This window comes from Pseudonaja textilis, chromosome Z (assembly GCF_049901715.1).
Source record: "Pseudonaja textilis isolate UNSWEBS1 chromosome Z, rPseTex1.2, whole genome shotgun sequence".
NCBI lineage: Eukaryota > Metazoa > Chordata > Lepidosauria > Squamata > Elapidae > Pseudonaja > Pseudonaja textilis.
In genome coordinates this window covers 17,675,651-17,699,003 of record NC_142008.1, presented here as the reverse complement: position 1 = coordinate 17,699,003, position 23,353 = coordinate 17,675,651, and positions in this window count along the sequence as shown.

The following is a 23,353-nucleotide window of genomic DNA, read 5'->3' as shown; positions in this document are numbered from 1 at the left end:
TGCCATCGCTCAACAGGAATAACATGAGATATGCACAAGAATATCCCATTTGTTGAAGGGTATATTACATATACAATATTCATAAAAAGATTTCCCCCCCAAAATAGATGTTTGTTATCTTGAAAAATCAGATTGACTACTTTTTCAAAGATTAAATATTCTTGAGAGTATGCTATTTCTGTGCAAAATCTGGCCATTGAATAGAATATACTTTTTTATGTCTTTCTGTGTGTCTTTGATGGAAATGGGGATATTTTTGGCATTTGGTTTATATTTGATCTGACATCTTCAATTTTGATCTGAACTGCAAAAATTTACTGAAGTTGATTATAAGATCTTGTTAATTGTTAATCATTTATTTTGAAATGACTTTTCCTGGATTCTGTAGTTGGCTAAATTTAAAAAATATATATTTAGCGATCGCAAAAAGCTGAATGTTGGTCAGGGAGAAAGAATAGTTGGGGTGAAGATGGAAAATATTCAAAGAATTCTAAATTCTTTTGCTTCTGATAGAAACATATTCTAAAACTGCTCTTTCATTATTATACAGATAGTCCTTAACTTATGACCACAACTGAGCCCAAAATTTATGTTCTGTTGTTATGCTATTTTTGCCCCGCTTTATGACGTTTCTTGCTACAGTAGTTAAGTGGATCACTGCTCTTGTTCAGTTAGTATCATAGTTGTTAAGTGAATCTGGCTTTCTCATGAACTTTGCTTGTCAGAAATTGGCAAAAGATTATCACATGACCACAGGACAATGCAACCGTCATAAATATGAATCAGTTGCTAAGCATTCCAATTTTGATCACATGACTATGAGGAAACTGCAACGGTCATAAGTGTGAAAAATGGTGATAAGCCTTTTTTCCCAGTACCATTTGACTTCAAAAGATCATTAAACAAACCTTTGTAAGTGAAGGACTACCTATACTTTGATTCAACAACATTGTTACAATTTGTTAAATAAGCTGGTAAAAACAAGGAAAATATTAAATATGAAGATGCAACTAATGTAAGAACATAGATTTTAATATAGCATTATAAACAAATTAGCAGCAGAATGATTTTTTTTTTAAAGGATTTGCTTGATTGTTTTTCAATAAATGGGAATTCTGGGACAATCTCACAAAGTGAGATTCCCCATCTTTTCTATTCAACTTCTTGTTCTTGAATTCTAATAAACAGTGAATCTAACAGACAGGAAGCAGCAGGTGAAGCTAGACAGAATTACGTCGGATACCTGTACAATTAGCACAGCCCCCCCCCCCCACAAGGCTGTGTACTTTCTCCACTTCTCTTCTCCCTATATACCAATGACTGCATCTCAAATGATCCATCTGTTAAAATACTGAAGTTTGCAGATGATACGACAATGATTGGTCTCATTCGAGACAACGACAAGCATACAGACAGGCGGTTGTACAACTTGCCTCATAGTATAATCGGAACAATCTGGAACTGGACACATTCAAAACCATAGAGATGGTGGTAGACTTTCGAAGAAATCCTCCCATACTACCACCTCTTACAATACTAGACAACACAATATCAACAGTAGAGACCTTCAAATTTCTAGGTTCTATCATATCACAAGGCCTAAAATGGACAGCTAACATCAAAAACATCATCAAAAAAGCACAACAAAGAATGTTCTTTCTGTGCCAACTCAGAAAGCTCAAACTGCCCAAGGAGCTGCTGATCCAGTTCTACAGAGGAATTATTGAGTCTGTCATCTGTTCCTCTATAACTGTAACCCAACAGGACAGACACAGACTTCAGATGATAATTGCAGAAAAAAACAATTACTACCAACCTGCCTTCCATCAAGGACCTGTATACTGCATGAGTCAAAAAGAGGGCTGTGACACACCCCTCACATTCCGAACGTAAACTGTTTCAACTCCTTCCCTCAAAACGACACTATAGAGCACTGCACACCAGAACAACTAGACACAAGAACAGTTTTTTCCCAAAAGCCATCACTCTGCTAAACAAATAATTCCCTCAACACTGTTCAATTATTTACAAAGTGTGCACTACTATTACTGTTAATCATCTTATCACTCCTTATCACCCTCCCCTCCCACTTGTGACTGTATGACTGCAACTTTGTCGCTTGTATCCTTAGGATTTATATTAACTGTTTCCTAGTATGATTTGATTGCTTATTGTAACCGATTATTATTATTATTAAGTGTTGTACCTTATGATTCTTGACTCTTAACGAATGTATCTTTTCTTTTATGTACACTGAGAGCATTTGCACCAAAACAAATTCCAAAACCAATCACACTTGGCCAATAAAAAATTCTATTCTATTCTGCCCCTTGTATTTTAATTTCCTTACCATAGCAGTGGCATAGATGTTTGTTCTAAAGCTGTTCATCCTGACATCAATTTGCAACAACCAAGGCCAGCACCAACCATTTTATATCTTATCCAAGCTACATATAACTGCCTATCATCCCTATTACAATTGGCCATTACTATTTTCACAGCTTTTACAGATTGCCCCAATCTGGCCAATTCTGACCCATGTAAATGAGCAAACCAATAAAAATGTCTTGATAAAAAGCATCTCAACCTTTACCTTATGGATACCTCCAGGAGTAGGGCTGGTTAGTCCCTTCTTGATCTTTTAATTAATTTTAAATTTTTGCCTCATCTTATTTTTTTAACTTTTATGTATACTGTTTTATATTTTATAAACACTTTATTGTACCTTGCCCAAAATCTCTCTTTGAGGGACATGGGTTTACAGAAATGTAAAAACCAAATAAACACATAAACAAACAATAACCAAATCAATCATTCAATGCACAAAGACTCAGAAATGAAATTGATAGAGAGTGTAATTACACTAATCAGAGCCACATGTTTCATGATTTAGAAGGCCTATTTTCTAGTCTAGATCCCTCAATTTCTGGGGATGGGGGATGGGGAGATATCCTGTGGGGGGAGTGAGTTCCTGGTAATTTTTAAAAATTCATTAATGTGTGTGAAATGAAGTTTATTGTATTTAATTACTTTGCTAGAAGGTTTTTTTTTAGAGTGGTTATAGACTTACTGTAAATTTAAAATGAAGTCAGTAATCACTATGATATCTGTTGTTTTAATTTTTATAAAGTTCTTTTACACCCCACTTTTCTATTATGGTTGTAATAAACAGAAAATAACATCCTATACATTGGTCATGCTCTGTGTGTTTGCTTTGTCATCTGACAAGATGGTCTGCCATCACACCAAACCATGGGCCTCCAAACCATGGGCCTCCATTTAATTTAACTCAGCTCTAGGAAAAGCCTTCAAATGCAGCTTTACTGGTTTGCTCCAGACCTCAGGTATGTTGGAGATCTGCAAATGATGTAGGGTATCACAGACTGTATTTCAAATTGTGGGGGACAACTTGCAAATGGGGCAGATGGTGGTATGGCAGAATTTGTTATAGGTGTCACACTCAAGGCCCATGGGCTGGATCCAGCATGTGGGTGCTTAGATCTGGCCCAAGGGGCCAACCTGGAAACAGCACGGGACCAGCCCGAGGTGCCTCTCCAATAAAAATGAAGCTTGGGAGGGCCATGCACGATCCTCCCAAGCTCCATTTTTACTGGCAGAGGGTTGCAGGAGGTCGTCACGGCTGAAAACGGACCTCGGGAACCCATTTTTGCTGGCAGCATGCTCAGGCCACTACAGTTGCCTCTGACACGAGTGACATCGAGCTTCACCATGCCCACCCTGATCACACCCAACCTGATCATGCCCACCCCAGTCCCCCGAGGTCAAACACAACCCTGATGTGGCCCTCGATGAAATCGAGTTTGACACCCCTGGTCTATTCTAAGATCCAACAAAAGACCACAGGAGACATTGGCGATAACAGTCTCCGTATTGTTTTTGTGTGTGTGATATTTAATGCTAACTAACCCAGCACCTTTAAATGGAAAATTTATTATCCCAGACTTGCAAAACAGATGTCACAAAATGTCCCCATATGTGCAAGAGATGCTTCCCAGACCTCTCTTTCCTGGAAGTTAAAAGAGCACTCCAAGGTGCAGCAATGTTTGAACTAAATAAGACGTGTCTCCCACATCCTGTTTTTATTTCTGTTTGCTTTGATTAAAATACTTTAGGCTCTGTGTATGTGTGGTAACGGTGCCTGTGTTCTGCTGACTTTATTACATGAACATATTCTGCTTTTATGGGTGAGGAACTATGGCCTCTGCCATTTGTGGTTGGTGGACTCTTAGAAAGAACAAATTGCGTTTTCTGTAGAGATGGTCCAAGAACACATTCTCAAAACTCTTCCTGTGCCAGCTCTATTAGGACCCAGAAAGTTTGCATCATAAAAAGTCGTTTAAATAAACTGTCTTTTGACTAAGTGCAATGATTGATGAACAAGCGACTAAATACAGCTACCATCAGAAAATGACTTGCAGGACTGTCCATGGAGATTCTCACTTACCAAGGTTGTCCCAAAGGTGTTTTTCAAAAGGCAACTGGACTTTCTTGCTTCTTCAATTCTGACTGAATTATGGGGATTGAAATGGGTTCCATTCCCCAACATTCCGTCAGAACTGATGAAGCTTCTTGGATGAGAAGTGAAATGTTTTCAAAGAAAAAAACCAAGGAAGTCCAGTTGCCCTGTGAAAAGCAACTTTGGGACTTGTAGGACTGGTTCTCTAGCCAGTTTTGACAACCTCCCACCCACCCACCCATTCATTCCATCCGCTGACTTAGGGGGTGAAGATCTGAAGATCTGAAATTACTGTTTTCTGTCCCAGTTTGTATCTTGAGAATGTCTTCTCCTATTCCAGTGCCCACAAGTTTGATCAGCCCTCATATTTTTGACTTTCAAATTTTTAAAAACAGAGCTACTTTGGAGAGACTTCCAAATATGAATTGAAGCCATTGGTTATAGATTTGTGCATTAGGGATTGGTTTACATGTTTTATTTTTATTACTCATTTATTTTTATACTGTGGGACATTTTATTGTACTTTTCTGGATGTGCTGTATACCACTGACACGGCTCCAGTTACATTTGGAATAAATCCAATAAATAAATAAATTAGACAAAATGTCTCTAACAGTTGTTATTTGTCTAAGTAGTTTTTAAATGTTCCCACAATTGTAGCATATACTATTAATGCCGAAAGTCCTTAGCTGTAATTTAAACCTGGAGGGATTCAAATTATGGTCTGAGAAACCTTGAATTTCCTTAGGCGTTTTTTTCTCTGGTGGGTCTGGTCTATCAGGGCAACCTGGTTTACACAATTATGGGACAGAGCATCCTGCTTCTGTTTTTGCCTTTCAGCCGCAATCCAGGGGCCTTCACAGGCAGTCACTTTTGCAACAAACTATTTTTATGTTAAATTCATGTTTTACCAACAAAGAAATAAAGGGAGACTACTATTTCAAGCTATTTAGCTCTCATCCCAGGTTCGAATCCCAGAAGGGTATAGCTAGCTGATGACAGCTAAACAGTTTGAAATAGATCTATACTAGTCTCCCTTGAAATAGAACTGTATTAGTCTTTTTGTCGGTAAAACATACATTTAACATTTGAACTTTCTTAATTTTTTTGACCATATCTCTACAGTCAGACATACTTATTTCTTTTTTCTATAGATTAAATTGGAATAAATGCACTAATCATGCACAGTGTTTTAATAGAAAAACACTGCTATTTTGCTCGATCTGTTTTAAAATATTGCAAGCAGTAGTATAGTGGTTGGACCAACAGCAATGTAGTTAGAGTACTTTTTTGGCAAATACAGATATCTCTAATTGGCATTTGGCACCATTACATCTTGCAGTTTTCTGCTTTCCATTGCTTGTTCTCCAAGATATCTTATAGTTCATAGATACATAAATCTTGCTGACCCAGAGAATTGCCTGGCATACATTATACAGCAAAAGTTACTGTATTTTGCATGCAATTTTGGATTATTATCTCTACTACCATGTATTCTTAGAGATCCAGTATTATAGAAAGGAAAGTCTAAGATGTTATTTCTAAGATACTACATGCCAATCTCTTTTATTCCATTTCATGACATTTTTTCCTTTAAGTTTATTTATTCAAAAGGGTTGTATCTAATAGTCTTCCCTCCCAATAATATGGCATTAAATGGGTTTTTGCAATGATGGTTCTCTGGGGACCCTGAATGCCAAAAGATATGTAGGTATATGTAACCAAGTAAGGTCAACATTCCTCTTTGAATTTCTCTTCTAAAATCTATTGGCGAAAGAAGAAACACTACACAATTAACACACTTCCTGTTTGACTTTTCAGTCAGAGATTCTTGAGAAGGTTGCTTTAAAACTATGGAAACATTAAAAATTAAAGGAAACAAATCTCAGTTAAGGCTGAAAAGAACATCACCTAGCAACACACCAAGGATATAATGAGATACTATTAAACACTAGGAAAATAAATCAAGTTCTTGGTAATATCTGCCATTTGGGGATGATCTCTTAATGTTGTTAATAAACAAATAAATCTGCTACAAACAGCAACTGATGGTGTGAAATGGAATGGTTGGCCAAAAAAAATGCTAATGATAAAAGCATATTCCCTATATGTATCAGCCAACATTCATGTTTTTTTCCTTAGTTATGTAATTTAATGCTGCCCTGATTTCTAATAGGTGTGCCATATTATGCATATGTATCTTTAAAATACTTGTTTTATAAAATAAGTTGAGGTGGAATAAAACAGAAATTTAGAAGGGTAAAATTAAAACACAGATAAAATAAATGTAATCAGAATTGACTTAGAATTGTGTTGTCATAAAGCTGTAGAAGATCCAAAATGAAGGGAAAGGAAAATATTCCCAGGAAGTAACTTACCACAATGGAATTCTAAAATATGGGCAAATTAAATGCTTGCCTAATTCCAGCATCCTGTTACTCTTGGTGACTAACCAGATGCCTATGGGAAATGCTATGAATACAATGGTTCTCTTCCATTATATTTCCAAGAATGGTAGCATAATACCGTTAAAGATAGCATAATAACTAATAGCTAATAGCTTTATCTACTTGAAATGTATTTAATGGTCCCATGGAACCATCAAAGTTAAGGTAAGGACTACAGCAGTTCTGTAACATCTTTGTTCCCTATGCCATCCATCTGGTAAACTCTCAAGATTCATTTTTCTCGACATGTACACGTATACACCCAAACTAGACTGTGTTGTTTTGCTGTGTCATATAGTATATGTGGGTATATGCATAATTATGTATGTATGTATGTATGTATGCATGTATGTATGTATGTATTCATTCATTCCATTCATTCATTCATTCATGTTTGTGTAGTATATATTGGAGGTGGTGACCCTTTGAGAGCTGTATGCAATAAAATTTCATGTTAATGTATGTTGATTAGTGTAGGTGCAAAGTGTCAATAAGATTATTTTAAGTCTAAGTCATTTAAGAGATCAGAGAAAGATATGAATATCATATAGCTTATATCTGTTACTGTTGTAAGCCACCTAAAGTAGCTTAAAATGAGCGGCCATATAATTTTTTTAAATAAATAAATGAATAAATACTGTATGTCTTGCATTTAGATTTCTTTTGTATGCATTGGAAGCTATCTATCGTGTTTATGAATATTCTGTAAGAAGGGACCCAACTATCATCAGGTTCAAGATCCATAGCAGAGCAACTTTGACTGGAGTTGAATCATAAGTGAAGCCAAACAGATATTCAAATACAGTAATAAATACTGTGATAGCAATCCACAGGCACCAGCACTCAGAAGAATTTATAATTACAATAAATTCTTTATTTAAAGGGTTTAAATTTATTTATAAATTTATTCTTTTTCATATAAGAAAGATTTTTTAAATGTGCAAGGACCAAAATAAATACAAACTAAAATAATATGAGTTCAGGATACAGAGGAAATAGGTACATCAGGATGGGGAGAGAACCAGGGCCAGGATGGGGAGAGAACATCCTGGAGAAATTCTATGGAGTTGCTAAAAGTCAACATTGACATCACCTAATGAAACAATTAAAACATTTTTTTTTAAAGTCAGAGTAATTTGGATTTAAAGTCAGGTGAATATTATTAGTAGAATATTATTAGTAATAGAGGGGGATGAAATGGGTGAGAGGTTAAAGACATTGAATTTGTCATCTGGAAAGCTGACAGCCTGAGTTCAAAATTAAATGCTATATGATGGGCTGAGCTCACGTTCCTGTCCCAGCTTTTGCCAACCTAGCAGTTGAAAGAATGCAAATGTGACTAGACAAATAGGTACCACTTCAGTGGAAAAGTAACAGTATTCTGTGTACCTTGGCATATAGTCATGCTGGCCACATGATCATGGAAGTGTCTTTGGACAACACTGGCTCACTTGGCTAAAAATGGAGATGAGCACCAGCACCTAGAGTCAGACATGACTGGATAGGGGAAACCTTTAACTTTGCCTTTATTATTCACAGAATGTTATTTCTGGCAAACTGATAGATTTTGAAACTTTGTCCCCAGATTTTTGCTGCCAGTTTTCTTTCTCTTCCTAAGAAGGCAAGAAGTAAAAATAATTTATAATAAGAATGAGATTAATTTTTACATTTCAAAAAATTATAAATATTTTGCCATAGGTTAAATTATATTTGTACTTCTTTCCTACTTTAATGGAAACTATATTCCTCTACACATTAACCCATAAACAATATTACTTAGAGATGTGTTAATAATAGTTTCATTCAGCTCACACAAATATTAAGTCCCAATAATTTCTCCAGCAAAAAAAGCTTTCTATGCAAACGGTATGAAAACCTTGAAAACAATACTGTAGACCTGCTAATTCCTTTATTTGGAAACTGTTGCTATAGTACAACCACTGAGATGAATTTCTCGAACAATAAGAGACAATGGTAAATTATAGACTGCTCATGTTCCTCCAATAGGTTGTAGAAAATGCAATATATGATTAGTCCTGAACTAGCAGAACTTGCCTAAAAGAAGCAATTCAATTTACTTACAAGAATAGGAAATATTCTGACCTGATATTTTCTGATGTTTTGGAATATAGAAAGAACTGGAGTTCACTCTCTTGTCCTCTATATAGTTCATGCTCTGTGTTGGCAACAAGGTAGAATGAGAAAGTATATATATATATGCAAAGGTATAAATTCTATAAATGTAAAAGGTTAAGTGTTGTACCTTATTATTCTTGACTCTGGACGAATGTATCTTTTCTTTTATGTACACTGAGAGCATTTGCACCAAGACAAATTCCTTGTGTGTCCAATCGCACTTGGCCAATAAGGAAGTCTATAATTCCTATAATTCCTATAATAATTCATGCTAGTCTACCATCTTGTAGTATTACCAAGCAGCAGAATAAGCTCAGTCCCCCCCCCCCCCAAAAAAAACCCCAGATTCTATTAGAGGAGAATATTTGTGGCGCAGGGTTGAACTGTGGGTCCTTGGAGTTTTCTGACCATATTTGAATTTTTTTGCGGATGTTTCACTAATCAAATAGGAAACATTATCAGTATTCTCTGAAAATAAATACCAGTCCCTTATATATTTGCACACATGTATTGCCTGTATCACAGGGACAAGGGGCAGAAAACAAACTACATAAACACAACACAGTCCTTTCAGCGGTTCCAAGAAGGCTCCATGCCCATTTGCACTACTCAGGTGACCCTGCGGACACAGACAAACATCTAGACCAGCTGTCTGCAAGGAATAGAAACCCTTCCATTCTCCACCATCCAGTCAAAGCTGAAGACGCTTCTTGGATGAGAAGTGAAACGTTTTCAAAGAAACCAAGAAAGCCCAGTTGCCTCTTGAAAAGCAACTTTGGAAAAATCACGAGAACCTCCATAGATACTAAATGCATAGGTAGAGAATAAATGGTACCTGTCTCAATAGTAGCAGTAGTAGTAGTAGTGGTGGTGGTGGTGGTGGTGAGAGGGAACTTGGAACTCCTAGTGCACAATCATTTAAATATAAATCAGCAATGTGCTGTAGCTGCCCAAAAACACAGTCCTAGGCTGCATTAACAGAGGGTTATTAATCAAGGTCATGTGAAGTAGTAGCACCACTTTATAATGCCTTGGTAAGGCCACATATCAAACATTGCATCCAGTTTTGGTCACCATAATATAAACAAGAAATTGGGACACTAGAAAAAGTGCAGATAAGGGGAACAAAGATGATTAGGGGACTTTATAAATAAAGAATGGTTGCTGGAATTGGGTATGCCTAGTTTAATGAAAAGAAGGACTAGGGGTGACACGAGAGCAGTTTTCCAACATTTCGGGGGCTGCCACAAAGAGTGTCCACCTATTATGCAAAGCACTGAAGGCAGGACAAGAACAATAGATGGAAACTAATGAAGGAGAGAACCAACCTAAACCTAAGGAGAAATCTTTTGACAGTTACAGTAACAATTAATCAATGGAACGACTTGCTTCCAGAAGTTGTGGATGCCCCAACGTTGGATATTTTAAAAGGAGATTGGACAACCAAATGTTATAGGATTTTCTGCTTGAGTAGGGAGGAGTTTGGACCCTTCAAACTCTGTTATTCTGACGCAAAGAAAACTGCAGTTTTGACTGTCATGCTATTTTAGTATCCCATAAATATGTTCTTCAAACTTTTTATCTTTTAGAATAAATTGCTTATAAGTTTGCCTGAAATTTCTCTTTTTCAGAAATTTGTGATTATTATTACTTATTACAAATGGATACCACCAGCAAAACCAAATCAGATTTCAGTGATGTCTGTGATTGACTCGTAATTTTTAATTAACACCTGGAAGAGAGACTGCTTAGGCAAGCTAGATCTTCCTGTTTACTCTTGCAAGCTGTGAAATAACAAACTTTCTGCTCTAACTCCAAGTAGGCAATTATTTCCTTGTTTTGTCTCAGCAGGTGCCCAATATCTGCTGGACATTTAATCCTCAACAATATGTAACCCCTTGCTGATGGCTAAACTAATCAAGTTGGCAGCATTCCCGGGAGGGTCGGGGAGGAGAGAGACCTGAAACACGGCCACTTTATCTATCTTAAAAAGATGGCCAGATGACCTCTGGGAGAGGTACAGCTAATCTGGCCCTATACTATGAAGGGCTTTAAATGTATAAAGGTAAACCAAAGGTTCCCCTTGCACACACGTGCCGGACATTTCCGGCTCTAGGGGGCGGTGCTCATGTCCGTTATAAAGCAAAGAGCCAGCACTGTCTGAAGACGTCTCCGTGTTCATATGGCTGGCATGACTAAATGCCGAAGGTGCACGGAACACTGTTACCTTCCCACCAAAGTGGTCCCTATTTTTCTACCTGCACTTTTACATGCTTTCGAACTGCTGGGTTGGCAGAAGCTGGGAAAAGTAATGGGAGCTGTCTCAGTTACATGGTGCTAGGGATTCAAACCTCCAATCTGCCAACCTTTCTCATTGAGAAAGCGTCTTAGCCACTGAGCCACCGCGTTTCTGTTTATAGCACCTTAAATTAGCCAGCACCTTAAATTGTACCCAGAAAACAGCCCTAGCCAAGAATGCCACCTACTCTCTAAACAGCAAGTTTGTTGTAGTGGTTAAGATACTGGTCTAGAAACCAGGAGGCTATGAGTTCTATTCCCACTTTAAAGATGCACCTGTCTGGGTGACCTTTGGCCATTTCCTAACTGTCTGCCCAATTCAGCTCACAGAATTGTTGCTTATATGTACAAGTGCAAAGCTATGTTTTCAGAAGGAAAGCACACCAGAACTGTCTACCTTTCAACAAAATACAGAATTATCAACATAAGGCAAATATTCTAATAAAAAAATCAAAATCCCTAAAATCATTTGGAATGATGATTGTAACCTTTCATGCAAGTTCTTCATATTAATAAAGTCAAATAGTAGCAGTTCATCCCTTTATTAAAAAAAATTGCTTTCAACAGAATATACTGCTTAAAACAAATATAGGTGAGGAATTTTTGATTTAGAATATTAAATAAGGGTAGTGATAGGTTAAATTGCAAGTCCCTGGTCGGTTCTGTGTTTAAACAAGTCTATTTCTAAAATGCCACAGAGTAAAGTTATACTGAATGATATTTATTTATATTATTACATATAATATCAAACCAGTGGATCATGAATTCCTTGTGTGGCTTTCAAAGCAAAATATTAGTTGGCTCTATTACTAGTCATTTTTTAAATTGATATATTGAGTGCTGAACATCAGGTTAGGCCTTAGCATTAAATTAGATCTGCATTCAAAATATACAAGAATTAGTTTGTATGTATGTTCCATCCAATAGTGCATTCATTTGAAAGGCTGAATTTAAGACATGAATTGGGAGGTGGGGGTGAGGACCTCTCATCTGCCAGCGTTATCATATTCTGAGATAATCTAATTCCTCCATTATAGAATTAAGTGCGTAGGAAGAAAAACCTAGGCTTCCTTTCCTATGGATGCAGTAATAATGCTCTAATTTAAAAGAGGTTTTTGCAGGGAGTAAGAGAAGAAAAAAATGCCAGCATCTTTTAATACTGGATGGTCAGAATTTTCCATAAATTCATCAGAGGGCTTCCCTGAAAAGAAATGGTGAGGAAGGAGAGTCAAAAAGCAGCATCACTATTACTAAAAATCTTGCTATAAAACATCTGAAAACTATTTTATGAGGAATGATTATGGGTTGGCCTTGAATGTGTCTTTTTTTTTTTGTTCTATGAACTGTTCTCATATTGGCTTTAATCCTATTTTAGTCATCCAGCAATTTGTGAGTTGGCCTGCCACATAAATTGGTTAAATAAATAAGTAATACTCCTGGAGGGAGTGGCTACAAGGACACATTAATTATAGACTGTCAATGTCTACCCGACAGTTCTAAGACCACTCTCAAAGCCTATATAAAATGAATACATTGTAAATCCTTTGCATGCCTGGAATTGTCTGATGACGTTGAGAATGACTTGGGCAAGCATATAAATTTTCTGAATGAATGAATGAATTCTTCAGCCATGGAGATCTGGCCATTCCAGAAAACGAGTATCTTCACGCAGCAAGGTAGAATAGGTAGAAAGTCCTGTTTTGCCATCCTATCTCAGGGTTCCTACCATCTGTTGATCTCTCTCTCTCTCTCTCACACACACACACACACACATCAAGCACCAACAACTTCTTTATTCGCTCGTTGGAAAAGCAAAGCAAACTATGGATGTCATAGTATTGAAAAGAGCCAGCAACTGCCCCCTAGGAGGGTTGACAGAAAACTGTATTTAGATTTTAAAAAACTCTAAAACAATATTTTAAACAAAAATATGTTCTTAAGAGAATAAGGATTTTGCTGTACTTTAAAATAAGGCCAGTAACATTGCTAAAGAATAGTTGGCAAACACCTAAGATTCTTTCTGTTAACCTTAAGTTTATCAAACAACATTATTGCAATTAGTATTGCAGTGGTTTATTTCTTTAAAATACAGCTAAATGTGCTTGTTCTTATAACAAGACATAAATCCATCTAAAACTTTATTTAGCTCCAGAAACTACCTTTTCCCCCATTAGTATGAGATGGTTAAAGTTTGCACCAAGTACTATGAAACTCAAGCTATCCTGGGATGCCAGCTATTTTTTAAAAGGCAGTTCTCCATTAAACTAATTGTGATGGAACATTATCCAGATTCCCAAGAAAGAGAGAATAATTCTAAAGTAGCAACAGACAATGCAGTTTAAATATTTTGTGTGAGAGAAATAGGAAGCAACAGAGTGGTCAATGTTTGGAATACTCTACCTGACTCTGTGGTTTCTTCCCCAAACCCCAAAAACTTTAACCTTAGACTGTCTACTATTGACCTCACCCCTTTCCTAAGAGGCCTATAGGGGGTGCGCATAAGCGCACCAACGTGCCTACCGTCCCTGTCCTATTGTTTCTTTTTATTTTTCTTATAAGTATCCATCTCATGTATTCAAAACTATGTTTATTCTTATACCTGTATCTTGTAAGCAATTGACAAATCAAATAAAAATAAATAAATAAATAGTTCCCAGAGTGTATATTTTATGGTTTGCTTTAGTTTGGTAAGATTTCTGTCTATAGGAGAGGAACAATTAAGAAAACTGCTTAGAAGAACCTCAACGTGTCTTTCTTGGATTTTGGAGTTTGACATAAATGATTGAAATTCCACTCCTTTTTAATGTGTCATATGGGCAAGGCATGTAAAAAGGGGGGAATGGCTTGAAAAGGTACCATTCTTACTTTTCTTGATACGTCCCTCTGAATACCCATGACAGAAATCTGTATGTTGGAAATAACAGCAATGACTCAGGTTCACTGATGGTATTCTACCGGTTTGGACCAGTTCGGCCGAACCAGCAGCGCCAACAATCATCTGTGAGTGAACTGGTTCATTCCGACAATCAGATGCTGGGCCCTCCCACCTGCCGGCTCTATACTGGCCTTTATTTCCCACTTTTCAACCTCAGCGGCTTCACGCAGTACAGCTGATTAGTCAGCTGTTTTACACATAAGGCTTACAGCAGAAGGTGAGTCGTAAATGCTGTGCACATGTAAAGTGCACATTTGGTGCGCATGTGCGCTCACACTGAACTAATAGGAAAAATTTTTGAAACCTATCACTGCTCAGATTGGTCAGTTCACCATGCAATGGAAACACGTTAGCACAAGTTGTTGTTTGACTGTTTTCACACAATATGCTTAAATAAGTCTTACTAACAGTCTTAACTTTGTTCATTTTTTTTTTATTTAGTCTGTGGTACAAAGGTACCTCACGTGATTATGATTCCATGTAAGGTTTATAGTTCAGGTTTCATCAATTCATTTTAAAATTGGAATAATTTTGTAACTAGCGCAAGCACTTTGTGATAATTCATCTTAACTCTGCTCTATCTAAGCTGGAAAAACTGAATTGATCCAGGCCATGTTTCCAAGTCAAATAAATACAAAGAATCCTAGGCTAGAATTTATAAGAAAAAAAAAGAATAGTTACACTGCATCAGGTCAAGATCCATTCTAGTCGAGAATGAGTTCTCATAATGTCTAATCAGGTAAGGTCAGGAATATTACTTGCCTAAGACAAAAAAACCCTAGTTTCATAGCATTTTCTTTTTTCACTAGGTCTTCCTATTGGCTCATCCTATTTCACCCCACAGCTTGCCCACCATCAGAATCATTTTATGTCTTCCTGCTAATCTATATGTATCCACAATGAAAAATAACACCAAATCTTAAAGACCAATAACTCTTGAACAATTGTCCTGCACAAACTTATCCATATCCATTTGCAGCACTCCAAGTTAATATGTATCACTATATGTTGTAAAATGAATTCCATTGATGTTTAAAAATCAGCTTCACAGGGTGGAAAATCTATCCTAATATTTTGAGTAAGTCCATTTTTTAATGTGGCAAGATGTTAATGCATTTTCTAGTTGTTCTTTTCTCAACATCATTCTTCCCTAGTTTTAAATTCTTATTTACCTTTCCTTTCTGCCACATAATTAACATAACTGAAAATGTTGTATAGAAATGACATTTTAATTGTTTGTGCCATTTTCAGCTAATGTAATTAAATAAGAGGCATTATGAATTCGCAATGAGGATTATATGGCAATGTGAAGCATTGAAATGCAGTAATTGCCCCAGCTATTTTCTTATTAAAATGAAATCCTAGGGAAAATATTTACTGATGATGACATCACTTCAGAATATCTGTTAAAAATGAATGTGCTGAGGAAATGTTATATTCTTTGCATTTTTAGAAAGCCACCTTTGCTTTTTGTTTAAGAGGAAAGTAGTTCTAAAGAGGAAAATAAAAGATAGGATTCAAATATGTAAATCTCATCCCTGGAGCTTTTGTAACAAAAACTTAACCTAAGTTTAGATGTTTCTGTTTAGATATACAGTTATTAAATGTATTTGCATGGTGGATCTATGTCCATGGTTCAAGCAGTGTTATGTTCATCTTTCTAATCAGGAATATTTTCAAGTATTTGTTAATATAAGAAAACGTAATCCTGATTGTTAGCAACTCTACCTATTCAGCAAACACATAAAAGAAATTCAACATTTTCAATATATGGTCCAGAACAAGTTTAAGGATATTTTAACTTAGCTTTTTCATGAGGCCATTTCATCAAGTTATTAAACTAACTTTAACATTTAAATTAGGTGCACATGAGCTGCATGAAACACATTGTAGCTTGCAAGTTTGGCCAGACTGTTCTGGATTGGTTCTAGATTGATCACAATGCAAACAAATTAAAATCCAGAACATTTTAACCGAGACAAAAATCCAGAATGATTTTATTGGCAAGTAAATCAATTAATAGGTTGATATACCTCACCTCTTCCTCTTCGTGATCTGTGGACCAGCCTGTTCATCAATGCTTCTAGCATTTTACCTGCCACTGTACTTGGACTGGTATATTTGACCAACCTACTTGATCATCAGTTCTTTCCTTTCCTTTCCTTTCCTTTCCTTTCCTTTCCTTTCCTTTCCTTTCCTTTCCTTTCCTTTCCTTTCCTTTCCTTTCCTTTCCTTTCTCTTTCCATTCACCCTGCTGTTACCATCCATAGCTTTGCTTTTTCTCCATTTTTTCCAATTCCTGAATCAAACATGGATCTGAAACATTATAAGTAGTGGTGGGATTCAGCCAGTTCGCCCCACTTCAGGGGAACCAATTATTAATTTTCTGAGCAGTTTGATGAACTGGTCGTTGGAAGAAATGATTAGGGCAGAGAAGCGGTTGTTAAATTATTTGAATCCCATCACTGATTATCTATCAGTTATCTATCTGCAAAAGTCTTTCTTTGTATTTTGCCTCAACTGTCGAAATGCTAAGCCACTTCAAGATATAATTCCATTTATTGGTAAAAGGTAATGCATTTTTGTAATTTTAATGTTTTCATATTTCAAATGGCTTTTATTATTTTCTAAGCCATCCTAAGCCATCCCCAAACATCAAGATATTTGGCATATAAATTTAGCAAAATAAATAAATGAAATACATAGACCTCTTGGCCATGTTAAATACCTTGCTTTCTAGGTTATTGAAAGGGAGGTGTGACATCCCGGACCAGGACTGGATATGCTCCTGGCAGCTGAGAGATACTGAGATGGTTATGCTTTGTTTTATTTCACTTCCCTATCTATACAGCCCAACCTTCAGATCTAATAACCCTCCATCTATTAAACTGTTTGACAATTCAGGTCAGAAGAGAGTGCTATTCCTTTTGGCACACAAGCACACAGATCCATCCAGAAAGGTAACTGCGTTTTCTTCTCTATTGCTTTCGTCATATAGGAATTGACAATTGTTGAATCATCACCCAAGAAGCTTCTTCACCTCTGACTAGATGGTTGGGGATGGAAGGATTTTCATTCTTTGCAGACAGCTCATCATTTGGCATTCTTTTAGCGAGTAGTTAAGGCCAGCTGGAGGTTTATCTGTGTTGTCAGGGTTACCTGAGTGGTGCAAATTGGTGTGGAGCCTTCTTGAAACTTCTGAAAGGACTGTGTTGTAGACTGGATATAATACAAGGTATCCAGGTGGGGGTGGGTTGTAAAAGAAAATCAAGATGGGGATCATGACCTAGGTAATCTAAGTCCTGTCCCTTTTTAAGGTGTGGTACATATCAAGATGGACTTTTAAAAGTGGGGAGGGGCTTCAATTATGTGATCACAGTCACCAAGTTGATACCCCTGCTGGCTTACACCCATAATACATCTTACATATAGGTAGTCTTTGAGTTATGACTGGTTGCTTAGTGACTGAAGTTATGATAGAGTTCCCAGGGCAAACTATGACCCAGTTCTAAAGCTGCAATAGCTTCCCTCCCATGGTTACATCAATACATTTAGGCACTAAGCAACTGGCCCAAGGATGTTTTTGCCAAAAATTGATCATTACTTCTAGTTTTTGGCAAAAACACTGCATAGCGGACAATGGGTTCATTTATCAACAGCAACATTCGCTTAATGACTGCTAGGAAAAAGTTCACAAATTTGGGCCAGTCATGTGGGTTCCCCACTTTACAACCATCACAACATACAACTAAAATTGGCGGGATCAAGGATTACCTGCACTATGATATACCATACTGTACTGTATTATAATATACTATACTATCCTGTACTCTACTCTGACTTCCCCTATCGTACTCTACTCTACTCTACCTACTCCACTCAACTATTTTTACAGCTTAAGTACTAAACTAGTGGTTCTCAACTTTTTGGACCCCCTTTAAATACTTTTTGTGGCCATATACCCCCAAGATTTAACTCAAGATTTAAATCATAACATTTCTTCAAACCTTTGTGGACTCCTGTGATGACCGTAGGATGAGAACCACCCTCCTTACTATACTATATCCTATACTATAACCTATATTATCCTTTCAGTTTAAGTACTCTACATTACTCTACTCTTCTCTACTTACAGCTTAAGAAATGACCAGTTTAAATCTAATTTGGGAGCAGAGGCTGAATTTTGTCATGGGGATTTCAGGAGATAAAGAGGAGAATGAAAGCAAAATATTTAAATTGCTACAGATTCTACTTGTCATGAGATGTCTAAAGGAGAAAGAGCACATAATCTTGTTATAGGATCTAAGGCATTAATTTTTAGTACTTTGCCAAATGGAGTTATGGAAACCTTGATGTATAAAGAATGTACAGCTGTGAATGTAAGTAAATGCTTTATTCAGTGTCATACAGTTGGTTCATTTAGTACTGTCTACTGTTTTAATTTTCACTAATATAAAAAGGAAAGTTTACACATTTATCCAAGCAGGGGAGCCCATAAGGGTAAGTGGAAAAAAATCAAGATGGTGGCCGCAACTGCATGGTTGAATGCAATGCTATTACTTTCACAGTGCAAACTAAGTTACAACTGTTCTGTATTTAATAAAAGTCAGAAGCACGTAGGTCACATTCTCCTTAATTCTGAATAGGCTTTGTGGATCACAAATTATATTGGCCTGCTATGAATTAAACAGCTGAATTAGACAGCTATTTATCTTGATCACATCTGTTGCAGATTGTACAACTTTGTTCCTCCCAAAGCTGTTCTAGAGTCAGAAATGTTCCACTTTTGGGGAATAGTGCTATTTCCCCAAATGTCTTCTGAGGGTTTGGAAATTATAGAGGGAGTTTGATGTTGTAAAGTAAAAAGGAGAGGAGAGAAATGATGTCAAAATTTTGGGGACAGAATAATATCATCTATAAAATGTTAATGGTACAATTTTGCCGATGCCAAATGGCTTAGTAATTAGAGGACAGAAGATGTGATTACAAAAGTCAAATGCTGAGACTATCAAGCCCCTTAATGAGTATATGGGCCCAGGAAATCTCTTGGGGTCAAAAAAATAAATGGAAGGCGCACTGGAAGACTTCATGCTGTCTGAACTTGATTGTTTGCTTGCAGACTTTTCATTACCCAACCCATCATCAGTGCGAAGGAGTGTGGAATTTGCTACTTATTTATATATAGTAGCTTGTCCTGTCAATTTAGAAGGGGTAGTTGTTTTAATTAGTAAAAGTCACCACTGCTATCCATTACCATTCAAAACTTTTTAAATTGAAGTCACATTCTTTTATAGGAGATACCACAGATAAAAACATCAGCTGTTATCCATGAAAATCTTCAAGGGGAAATTTGCTGGAAAAAATTAGCACAGAGCTAATGTTTGGAGAATGTGTTCTTGATCCTCCTTGTAATTTCATCAGGTGAAATCTTATGCTTGTGGAAGGCTGTCAAAATAAAGCTGTCAAAATCACACATAAAATATGAAAATTGAGCCTAGTAAGAGAACATTTGCATGGGTTTTACTGCTTGAAATAATAATTTTAAAAGCATGCCATTATTCAGAGAATATACACTGTACTGCTCTTCCCTAATTAGATATTTCCATAAAGTTATAATAAGCTTTTAAAATAAGATTCTCCTCTCCTCCTTGCCAGATCCTTGGCGCTCCCTGCAAACTGGATGGATTTCTGCTGAGTTGGGCACAAATAAGCCAAGCAATTTCACAAGTGGAGAGATGCTTGAGATTTTTTGTTCAACATACAAAGTGAAAGCATTAGTTTAGGAATAAAAGAAATCTACTTCTGGTCACAATAGTAACGGGTGAAATTCCTGCACTATGACTCCTGCTGTTATTGCCTAGCCTCAATGCAGAGATATCCCTCTTGCGTACAAGTCTCATATCCCCTTACTACTGGCATTCATAAAAGCTGGAAGTTCACATCATCCAAAGGGCACCTAGAGGTCAGATTGCCTGCCTGTCTCTTAAGGATAACACAAATGAACACAGAATATTATTTTGAAAGTGGGACAGGGCTAAATATTATAAGTTCAGCCCCAGGGGCAAAGATTACACTATGAGTTCACAAGATCACACATTCAGACCTTGGCGTCCACAGAGGGCTCTTAAAACCTTGAACATTAAAATCTTCAGAACAATTACAGATCAAGGTGCTTTAAATCATACAGAAGAAGCCAGACCAGGAAAACCTGGTCATGTCCTATATATGAGATGATATCAAGCAGCATTTTTTTTTCTTTGACATTATCCTTTATTAGAACAGCTAGCCATTCTAGCCTATTTGAAAGTGAAAGGACCAGAGGAAAAGAGGTGACTGAATTCTTTATCTTATCTTTAGAGGTCTGATTCTGATTCACACTTTATATCTGGCCTGTACATTAAGAAGGCAGGCAAAGACATTATGTTCCTGATAAAGGTGAAATGTTTCACAATTAAAATATGCCATATCTAAATATGCATCTCTTTTAATAAACATATTTATGCAAATTTTATGTAATCATGAACTCTTTTTTGGGAGAACAAGGGTTGGGATGGGAGCAATGTATACTGAATTATCTGACGGAATCATCAAATAATACATACCTGTCATGAGATTATAGGGATAACTTAGGGTGACTTTAGAACTGCTGCATTATTCAGGCAGCTCTCCTGAAAGGAAAATTACCTGAGATGTACAAAAAGCTTGGACCAAACTTAGAAATGCCTTAAGCCTTATATATCAGTTTCACATGTTCTGGAAATATGTGCAGAAAACAGGCTCAGAGCCATGAAAACAGACTGGGAATAAGGCTATGAATTTGGGAAATATTGACTTTTCCCAGGAGCAAAATTCATCAATGCAAAGGAATACATTTTATCTCTCTCTAGTATTGGACTATGTATGCAAAGGTCAGATCCATGTTGCTGAGATTTTTTCCAACCTATTTGTCACCTAATTGGGAGAGAAAAATAGGTCAACAGTGGATTTTAGCAATATTGTCCTGGTATTGATATCACACATACATTGCAGTAGGGTAGAACTGTGCAATAAAGGAGCTATACACATGTTGCTGAAGATACTTCATTTGGCTTGGCTGGGGGTGGGTGGGGAGGAGAGGACTTGACGTTCGATCTTTCATTCTTACCAAATACAAACAAATGGGTTTTGGTAGTGATTTGCTCTCCAAGTTTGTTTTAATTTAGTTTCTGAACATTTCATTACCAAACTAGGTAACTTTATCAGCAGGATTTTCTTGTCCAATTCTCTTCAGCTTATAAATTTTTTGTGTGCCAGTGTGGTCAGTTGGTCATTTGATTGTTTGTTTGTTTGAAGCTTTATTTAAATTTTGAGCTGTTGATTGGTTCTCTTGTTGATTGGTTGTTCCAGTGGTCTGGTTTTTTATATATTCATATGTTGGATCTAGAGAACAATATGTTTGTTGTTCCTTTGGTAGAATACCAGGCTTCAATAAATTCATATGTGACAGGTGTTAGTATGTTGAATGATTTTTGTTCCTTTTCAATCAAACTGGTGTTGTTTATTATCAAAGTGGGTTAAGATCAGGGAAACAAATGGTATCTTGATTCTTTTCAAGGAAAATTATTGTGGACTTTCAATCTGGGTGGCAAGTTCTATCTTTTATGACTGATTCTGAATAAACAATAGTAATATAAAGAAGATAACAGAGAGATTAAAAAAAATAACAAGTAGAAACAAAATAGCATAGACAAGGTAGATTTCACACCAAATTGGCTTTTCTTGTGCAAAGTCCTATCTGCATAAAAGTCAAACTTTGAATTTGATTAATTTTACATAGAAGTGGCACACATATACCCACATTGCATAAATGTTGTCAGGAAAGAAAACGTGCTTGATTCTCTTACATGGACAACTGAGCAATGAAATTTGCCGAAGTGTTCTGAATGGAAATGGCCATGATTCAAAATAAGAAATTGGTTTCTATGCGGGATGATTTTTGGAGAGTTCAGTTTTGAGCAGAAGGCCTGCAATTAAATAAAGCATAACAATGAAAACAGTAGAAACAGAATAAGGTAAGACTAAATATTTTCTTTATTGGTCCAATAAAGAAGGACCAATAAATAAAATATTTACTGTGTTTATTTAACATTATCGTTCAATTATATTGCCACAATCAATATTGATGATATGGATCAGACAGATTCATGGAAAATTGGGTTAATGGTTATCACTTAGAAAGAACAGCTGTGTGATTAAATATTAATTGTTAGTAAGCACAATGTAAACTGGCTGGTACCTTCACGTCCAGATATGAGCTTCACAGATTCAGCTGATTAGCTACCATATGACGCATAATACTGGACTGGATAAGCTTTTGATTTGATCTAGCAAAGTTCTCCTTTGTGCAGGCAATGAAGCCAAGAGAAGTAAATGTTATTCAAAATAAAGTATCATTTCTCAGATACCTATAATATATATTAGGGTTATACTATTTTCATACAGTATATGGAAAGTGCCAGACTGGAACTTATAGAAAAGTGTTTTCCCATATAATGGTTGAGATTGTTAATCAGGTATGAATCTTCACCAAAGGGCACCTGTCTTTGCATAAAATGAAAGCAACAGAAGCTTAGGATATACACACTCTAAATTCCAGAATGGTTAATGAAATGCTAGTAGGTAAAGCAAAAATGAACATGTTATGGTCTTCCAGATGTTGCTGAATTCCATCTCTAGCATTCCTTGGCATTGGGCATGATCCTTTAGATTGCTCAGCACAGACTCTTACTTCTGATGTAAAGAGTGAAATTTGGTTTTTAGATTATTGATACCATTCGGACAAATGCAAGCTATTATTTAGTATATTTTTTCTCAAAAATAAATAAGTCATTCTGTGAGTTAGGCCTCACAGAATGCTGCCTTATGCCAAATTATTCCACTGCTATCAGACCTACCTGAAGACATCAGGGTTGACTTCAGCGCTTTTTATTCCTTTCAACTCTGCTGCAAAGCTGCAGACTGAGAATTCTACAGTGAATGTTTTGACTCCATTGTTGCAGTTAGCAATAACGATAACACTTA